Genomic DNA, 10,000 nt, shown 5'->3' on the forward strand with positions numbered 1-10,000 from the left:
TTGCGTCAATAGGCGTTAGAAGGAGATGATGATGATGAATGAAAACACATTGGAGTTATTAATGATTTCTGAAGTCGTTTCTACATTGTTTGAAAGTCGAATGACGCTTTGATGCGGTTTAAATAAATACTGTTTAGGATGGGATTTCTTCAACTTTGATATTTAGAATTGCATAAATGTGATCAGTGGAAAAATCAACACTTAGACAAAAAACCCGTAATTTTTATCAAAAATTCTACGTAAAAATATAGTTCTCAAACGTATTTCAGTAAAATACAGGCGACCGTAATTTTACCTTACCTTGTTATTATCTTTTACGGGTTGGTGACTGTAATATCACTACTTATTATTATTATTATTATTATTATTATTATTATTATTATTATTATTATTATTATCCAAGCTACAACCCCAGTTGGAAAAGCAAGATGCTATAAGCCCAAGGGCTCCAATTGGGAAAAATAGCCCAGTGAGGAAAGGAAATAAGGAAATAAATGAATGAGAACAAATTGACAATAAATCATTCTAAAAACAGTAACGTCAAAACTGATATTATATCATTGTTGTTACGAAATTCGAAACCTTCGAAAATACACAACCAAAGTTTTATCCCATCTGTGACCAAGCTGTGGAATGATCTTCCTAATCGGGTAGTTGAATCGGTATTATAATTATTATTATTAATTGCTAAGCTAAAGCCCCTAGTTAGAAAAGTAGGATGCTCTAAGCCCATGAGCCCCAACAGGGAAAATAGCCCAGTGAGGAAAGGAAACATTTTAAAATATTTTAAGAACAGTAACAAGATGAAAATAAATATTTCCTATATAAACTATAAATACTTTAACAAAAAATGAAATATTTTAAGAACAGTAACAAGATGAAAATGAATATTCTCTATATAAACTATAAATACTTTAACAAAACAAGAAGAGAAATAAGTTCAAACTTGCAGGAAATGTTATGTTGAATAGACTAACATAAGTCTTTTTATAGTTTATATATGAAATATCTTTTAAATGTGTTATTTTCTTTTTCAAATGTTTTATTTCAATTGTTCATCAATTCTTATATCGTTTATTTATTTCCTTATTTCCTTTCCTCACTGGGCTATTTTTCCCTGTTGGAGCCTTTGGACTTATAGTATCTTGCTTTTCCAACTAGGGTTGTAGCTTAGCTAATAATAATAATAATAATAATAATAATAATAATAATAATAATAATAATAATTCTTAAATCGTTTATTCATTTCCTTATTTCCTTTCCTCACTGGGCTATTTTTCCCCGTTGGAGCCTATGGACTTATAGCATCTTGCTTTTCCAACTAGGGTTGTAGCTTAGCTAATAATAATAATAATAATAATAATAATAATAATAATAATAACCGGAAAATGTTCGTTCGTCGTGTCTGTTTCCAGAAAAAAAAAAAAAAAAAAAAAAAGTATCCCTAAATTGGCAAAGTAAAACAAAGTAAATGGTCTCTGTACTGTGTTAAGAAATGGTATATGATCGTAAAAACGTAAAATGCCGCCGGGAAACTAACACAGCTACTGTACATACCCACAATTTGCAAGTATTCCGGGTAAAAAGTAAATTCATAATACTAAAACACATCCTAAATGTTCCGTGAAAAGCCAAAATATTATTATTTTTAGCTAAGGTACAATTATTAATTCTTTCCATGCAGTTTATTTCCTCATTTCCTCTCCTCACTGGGCTATTTTTCCCTTGTTGGAGCCCTTGGGCTCCCATTATCCTGCTTTTCCAACTAGGGTTGTAGCCGAGCGAGTAATAATAATAATGACATCGCCATGATCAGCAATGCTGTACTAGTCAAAACCACACATACTAGGATGGTTTGCTGTGAGAAATCAGACGAAAATCTCCCAACTATCGTCACTCTGCCCTGGGTAGAACAGTGGTTTAAAATGGGCAAACCAAAGACATGAATAAAGACAATATGCCGAGGCCTTTGTCCTGCATTCAATACCACATTGTATATAAGAGAAAACTTACTGGTCACATTGAAATATTGCCATATGCAAAATAATTTGTGTCCAGGAAAATTGGACACAAACCGAGTGACACAAACCAAAAGCTATTCATAAACAGTGAAATTCCGGTTAATTGGCCTGAGTTAAGCGTAACATCCATAATTAATAATAGAAATTTTCTAAAATAAAAATAAAAATTTAAAACATTCTAAAAACTTACGTGAAAAGCTTGGTAGGCTACAATATTTCTCAAAAAAAAAGAAAAAAAAGAAAAAAAAATAATAATACTATTACAGCAATAATTTAAGTAATTATTTCAAGGAAAATTAAATTTGGTTATTCGATAATGTTAAAACAAATTAAGGGCCATAACTTAACCTTAATACCAACGAAATTGTTAACGGAGACGGCTGAAGTATGTGCTAAAATGTTCATACTTTCTATTAGAATATATAGTTGCATAAACTCAAAGTCCCTTTGTTAACGTGTTGGTATTCATACGATGTATGTACAGTATATATATATATATATATATATATATATATATATATATATATATATATATATATTCCATATCTTTTATATATTTACGGAGCCTTATTTATACCATTAAATGGGATAGACATGTAAGTCATTTATACTTGGTTTACACTATTGAGAAAGTCACTTTCAATATATAAACCTAGGAAAAAACTACTTTTTTCTTGTAGAAAAAAAAAAAATTGCGCTCTCTTCGAAAATGACACGGATAATTCCTGGGCACTTTCCTCTTGGTAAGGGTAGAAGAGACTCTTTAGCTATGGTAAGCAGCTCTTCTAGGAGAAGGACACTCCAAAATCAAACCATTGTTCTCTAGTCTTGAGTAGTGCCATAGCCTCTGTACCATGGTCTTACACTGCCTTGGGTTTAGAGTTCTCTTGCTTGAGGGTACACTCGGGCACACTGTTCTATCTTATTTCTCTTCCTCTTGTTCTCTTAAAAGTTTTTATTGTTTAAATAGGAAATATTTATTTGAATATTGTTACCATTCCTAAAATATTTTATTTTTCCTTATTTCCTTACTTCCTTTCCTCACTGGGCTATTTTCCCTGTTGGGGCCCCTGGGCTTATAGCATCCTGCTTTTCCAACTAGGGTTGTAGCTTAGCATTTAATAATATGAATAATATTAATTATCTACTTATAAAAGGCCCCTTCTCGTAATTATCAACCAATTATAAGACGAAATTATCGATTAGCACTGTAATTTATGAACAGCCGTCGTCTTCGGAAAAGTCGGAATAATCGCACAAATTAAAAAGACAAAATTGTTTAAAACGAAGAATGGCTACCAGTTTCTGTCGGAAATATTCAAAACTTCGATCTTTTACTTCTTATCTTGACTACAAAATAGTTAATGAAACCTCAACCATTAATAAAAGGCCAAGAACACCACCTTAATATGAAAAAAATATAAATAAATCATATTTTTTCACCAGTAGCTCACCTTAGCAACCTCTTCTACACTCCCGAGTCCCGAAGTGCAATGAGTTCCAGCATTGCCAAATGGGCGAGTCTAAAATTCCCTAAAACTCGTGATAAATAATCCCCAAAACCACCCAAAAATCCCCATTTCCAGAAATATAATTTCTTTTTATATAGAAATTACTCACTATACTTCATGTAATTGCAATTAAACTAATTGCAGCAATATAAAGGTTTATTCATCTGTTTCCTTTTCATAGAAATAAGTAGTCGTCTTTTTCTTCTTCATAGATACCTGTACAGAATATCGTCACCAGTCATCCATAATCCCCAAATCTAAGGATATATTCCCAAATGTAGGGATAAATCCACAAATCTAGGGATAAATCTCCATATGCGGCCCCATGACTACACAATAAGCTCCCACAAGACATCAGAAAGACTTAATATATTAAGGCTTTTAAGAAGAAACTTAAGACTTTTTCGTTTCCCGAGTGTTTTGATATGTAGATTTAACAATAAACACAAAATACGATGTATGATACTCTAAATACATAAGACTGTATATGGCAACCAGATCTCTTAGTTCATCTTGCTAGTTCTCTTAAAAAATTCTTTTTCCTATTTATGGCTGGTTGCACCTCGGTGCCAAATGGCCTTCCTGGCACTAACACCAGGATATACAGCATAAATTGAAAAATCTTAATCCTTTTATTATAATTCTATAGGTAGGCTAACATTGGACTAATCAGCTTATAAAATTAAAACTTGGAACACAAAGAATAATGATGTTCTTCTCATTTCGTGACAGGAAAGACAATATGTGATTTTGCAAAGTTTCTTATGTGGAAATAACATTGTTTCAGTACAGATAGGGAATACAAGAAGGCGATTATGGTTCCTCAAATAGGAAGTCTAGGAATCCCTCTTCTAGAATCTTGGTCATGATAATATAGAACTAGATTCTGATGGTGCAGATGGTGTAGTGTTTACAAGCCCCGTTTTATTATCCTTGCTGATAGATTTCTTTTGACAACTGAAAATGAACAGCGTCATTCAGTGAACGTCATTTATCAATATCTTCCCTTCGTATATATGAGAGATAAGGTCAGATCTGTTAGTGTTAGGTAGGACCACAGAGCAGACAACTAACTAAACTAAACTGAAATGTACAACACACCTCAACAGGGTAACCCACACATGGATGGAGTAAAATAGATTCTCTCTCTCTCTCTCTCTCTCTCTCTCTCTCTCTCTCTCTCTCTCTCTCTCTCTCTCCTCTCTCTCTCTCTCTCTCTCTCTCTCTCTTCAAAATCATGAAATTATCCAAGTAGATTAAAAGCCCTTTAATAGTCATTAGAAGATTCTGCTTCTAGAATGTTTCCTTAAATTGCGCGGTTTTCTCCAAATGGATTGTAAACTCGAAATTCCTCGTGTATATTTGATTGACAGTTCGAATAACAGACGATGAACCAATAGCTATTCTGGTAATTTTTAATCATGCCTTAACTAATGAGGTGATTTAAGGTGATTGCCATTGTCTTAACTCTGTATTAGAACAATCTAACGAATGAAATGATTTCCTTCGAATAAATTTTATCAACGATGGTATTTTAGGAAAAAAAAAATTATTAAATAGGTTTGGTGACTATAAGAGTAGGGTATTTTAAAAATTACTAAAAATTATTTTCATCAAGTTAGATATAAAGTTCTGTACTTGTTAATTACTATGGTTGGTGACCCTTTGTCTGATAGATAGTCTTAGAAGCTGTTCGTCCTAAGAGAGAGAGAGAGAGAGAGAGAGAGAGAGAGAGAGAGAGAGAGAGAGAGAGAGGGGGGGGGGGGTGGGGGTGGGTGGGGGGGTAACAATGCTTCGCCAAAAGGCCAGCATGCAATTGAAAATACGAAGACTCTCTCTCTCTCTCTCTCTCTCTCTCTCTCTCTCTCTCTCTCTCTCTCTCTCTCTCTCTCTCTCTCTCTCATAGGACGAACAGCTTCTAAGACTATCTATCAAACAAACAATCACCAACCATAGTAATCAACCAATACTGAACTTTATCGAAAATGAATATTTTGGACATCAGTAACAGAATTAACAGAATACGTGAGGTGGCAGTTAACAGCAAGTGAGTGAGCGAGTTCTATCTGTGAAGTAGAATTTCCAAACCTATCACTTGCTTTATATTGAACGACCAAGTGTTCACAAGGTTAAGTGAAGCAACTTCCTAAGTTCAAACTTGAAGCAAATGTTTCTATGTTGAACAGGCTGATTTGTCTTTTTATAGTTTATATATAAAAGATGTTTCAGTGTTATTGTTCTTGAAATATTTCATTTTAATTGTTCATTACTTCTCTTGTAGTTTACCTATTTCCTTACTTTTCTTTCTTTACAGGGCTATTTTACCCCATTGGAGCCTTTGGGCTTATAGTATCCTGCTTTTCTAACTATGGTTGTAGGTTAGATGATAATAATAATAATAATAATAATAATAATAATAATAATAATAATAATAATAATAATAATAATAATAATAATACCTAACGCAAAAGGCGCTTGGAATAACCATGTTTATTCGAGTCCTATTAAGCACAGAATGATTAATCTTCTAAAAAGATGATAGTGTTAGATATTATGGTCCATAACAGCAAAGCTACTACTATTTCTTGTTGGGTACGACTTGACAGTTACTTGGGTACGAGTCACTCAAACTCGCTGGGTACGAGTCGCCTGGTTACGAAACATCTATAGCCAAATCTCTAGTAATATTGATGATTATGTACAAAATAACTTGCTTCCATTACAATAACTGTTGATACGAGTTGCAAAATAGCATTCCTAGTTTAGACTCTCCAATAAAAAAATAATTTCATAATTTCAATTTATATTTGAAAGTTGAAATATATTGGCTCTTCATGAATCATCAAGAGAAATTACAAAATACCTGAGAAATACAAAAGGGAAAAACACTTGGGTTGAAATAATCTATATATTCTTGTTCGGTAGATGTGGTTAAACTTAAGCAAAATACAGTATCAACACTGCCATTGCAAAAAATGGATTAAAACTTTGCTATACACAAGGTACTAGAGGAGTTGGAAGACCCAGGCCTACATGACTGAGGACTGTGAAGCGTGAAGTAGATGATGATGAATGGAGAAGTATTGAATTAGAAGCTCAAGATATAGATGACTGGCGAAATCTAACCGAGGCCCTTTGCGTCACTAGGCGAGATGGTGATGCAAAGTGTATACCAGTTAGTAAACCCAAGATAGATAGTATTAACAATTAATGATACTTAACAGTGATTAAAGATTGAGGTGGCCTGGTGGTAGTCCCCTGGCCTGGTGACTGCCAGACTGGGTACGAGTCATGGTCAAACCCGTTAGTTCCTCTGATCGCTGCAACCTCCCCATCCTTGCGAGCGAAATCAGGTGGGGGGATGGGAGAACTTATAGGTCTATCAGCTGAGTGACCAGCAGCCCTTTTGAAGCCCATAATATTATCAGGGGAAATATACCTAGTCAGGCACAGACAGACAAACCTGATGGCATTTTGAGCAGGACGAACTTTTCCGAGTGAGCGAGTACTCCGGCTTGGAGGCTCCACTAATACTAATACATTGGCACTTTTTCCAGTGTGTTTTAATTGATACAACTCCACTATTACGTCACAATTGTTCGATGGGGAAATTGTCCGTTGAAAATCAATAAATCTTCACTCTTAATAAACTGGAAATAACTATTTTCCAAGATACGTTTACGAACAAGATGCGTAATAATGCACATTATATATCTCCAGATTTTCCAGGTTTTATATCAACAGAATTTCACGTACAGACAGACACACCTGGGTTGCTTGGAGGTGGTCCTCAAACTCTCCTTCCAAATACCACACCCAAACAACAACAACGCACTGAACTAACACCTTGCATTCAACCCTCTAATATTCGAGGGGAACTTTATAGAATGATTATTTCCCAGTTTTTATAAAGGTTCGTTTTCAACGTCATATCCAAGTCGGGATAATAATAATAATAATAATAATAATAATAATAATAATAATAATAATAATAATAATAATAATCAGGGGGTGAGAAGATTACCTACATTAATACGATTCTGAAGAGCGTAAAACTAATATCAATTAGTAGGGGAGAAACCCAAAGGCCTCACCAAGGCAACAGAGATTATGTAAACTTCTTTATTAATGAAAAATCACTAATCAAAATGATTGATGATTGAGTAAAGATCTTTTACGATTACCATTAAGGACCCGAGTTTGAGATTCCCAGCAAAATCTTTGTATTTTCAAAAGTTTGTTCTTGTAGCTGAGGGTACACTAAAAAAGCATCAATATAAGACGAACGATCTTAAATCGCTATCATGATTGTCTTCAATCATCATCCTACATAAATTACACCGATCCCTGATATTAGTGTCTCACCAGTGGCGCTAAAACAACTTACGTTCAGTCAGAAGGACAATACTCCTTTGTGATATAATTATATATATATTTAAGAATAAATATAACACCAAATTAGGCACCATAGCGTGACGACATCATCGATTGATGCAAACGGTCTCTCCCCACAATACCCAGATACATTGCATAACATACTGAATTCAACACGAAATTCAGTCCAATTTAAAATGACCTTAAAACAAAATAATGGCTTTCGAGAAAAAGAATGGTGTTTTCCAAGTGCTACAATAATGTGGTTGTAGGTATTAATGAGGAATACGCTGTGTGATACTCTAAGTTCTCTGTAGGGGGCACAAGGTTTCCGTGTGATAGGACCAGGAGAACAGGCCAAATTAGTCAGTCAGGCATTAATACAGCGTGGATAAAATACCGAGACCTGATGCGCATTTCAGTTTTAAGACGATAACAATAAAATTTCGCATTAGGACAAACTGCTTAAGAGGCAATTGACAGTCGCATGCAAGAGTGAGACTTCTTAGCACTAATATACACATGTCAATATCTTTTATGATTCAAGAAAACCAACAATTATTGCCAGATGAGCAGTCCGTCAAAGATTGCCAACTATGTCACTGAGAAACACAGGCCTGATTAAAACCATCTACTATTGAATTCTGTTCCTAGACACTTTCAAATAATGATAAACATTATTAAACGCTGTATATTCCATTAACGAAAACACTTTTTTTTTATACACAACCTTGGAAAAGTTAAACTGTAAAGAGTTATAGTCACACCTTTGCCCAAGTTGATTAGTCTACAAAGCATAAAGGTATTATTGAGGCTCTCAAAGATAAACACTTATAAACATTTAATAATTGAAAATAAATCCAAACAAAACGAAATAAACTTTCAGGCCTACCTTTATAATTAGTGAAGACTCTATCACTAAATAAGTCTTCATAATATTATTAAAAACCTATTTATTCCCTCACTGACAACGTAAGAACCAACAAATCTGCAGAAAACCAGTTTTGTCCAACTGGTCGAAATTCCAGGAAATCTCTCCCACCCAACACGCACACAATTTTCGAAAGTGTTCAAGGCATAACTAACGAGGTCATTATTATTTCTGTCAACCGGTGGAATATGAAGCAAAAAAAAAAAAAAATGATAGTGATTTAATACAAAATAAATGCAATGAGATAGGCAACCTTTCCCAAGCAAATTATTATTATTATTATTATTATTATTATTATTATTATTAGCTAAGTTACAACCCTAGCTGGAAAAGCAAGATGCTAAAAGCACAAGGGCTCCAACAGGGAAAAATAGCCCTGTGAGGAAAGGAAATAAGAAAATAGTAGGAAAAACTTGTATAAATTGTGCTTATTCTTTTGATTTGTGGAAGTGTATAAGGGATTTGTGAATTTTAGGTGATGGGTGTGGTTACTGAGGCATTGTGTGTGAATACACACACACAACAGTTCATAACAGCCACTTGGAAAGTCTCATACAATAACCATTCACAAATTAGGACCTTTACAGGAGCTAAAAACCAATTTTTACAAATACCAATATAAAATTTCTTTCGCCAATTTAAAACCCTCTAAGGGAAATGACTGGTTATTTCAAATATCTAACATTTAAATTGATTAAACATCCACTAGAAAATAAATGAATAACCCCATTAAGTGACTTCTTACCCTTTCACTTATTTTTTTCACAGCACTAGTTAAAAAAAATAGTCCTTTCCTGGCCGTGTCTATGGCAGACTGAATCTTCTTCTACAGCTGTCAAAAACATCCCTAGACAAGCAGTAAAATATCCCTAGATCAGAGGTGTTTTCCCCCTGGTATTCTTTAACATTTTGCATTCTTTAAGATGATAATACAAAGTATATACTGTTGCCTTTTATATAAATATAATAAACTATATATTTACTCTTAATCATTGTGTTTATGAAACCACTAACAAAATATAGATTTTATCAAACAAGAGCGGTTTTTTTTTTTTTTTTTTTGGAGTTTTCTTATTTCCTTTCCTCAGCGGACAATTTTCCCCTATTGGAGCCCTTGGGCTTATAGCCTCTTGCTTTTCCAACCAGAGTTACTAATAATATGT

Source organism: Palaemon carinicauda, chromosome 5 (genome assembly GCF_036898095.1).
Source record: "Palaemon carinicauda isolate YSFRI2023 chromosome 5, ASM3689809v2, whole genome shotgun sequence".
Lineage (NCBI taxonomy): Eukaryota > Metazoa > Arthropoda > Malacostraca > Decapoda > Palaemonidae > Palaemon > Palaemon carinicauda.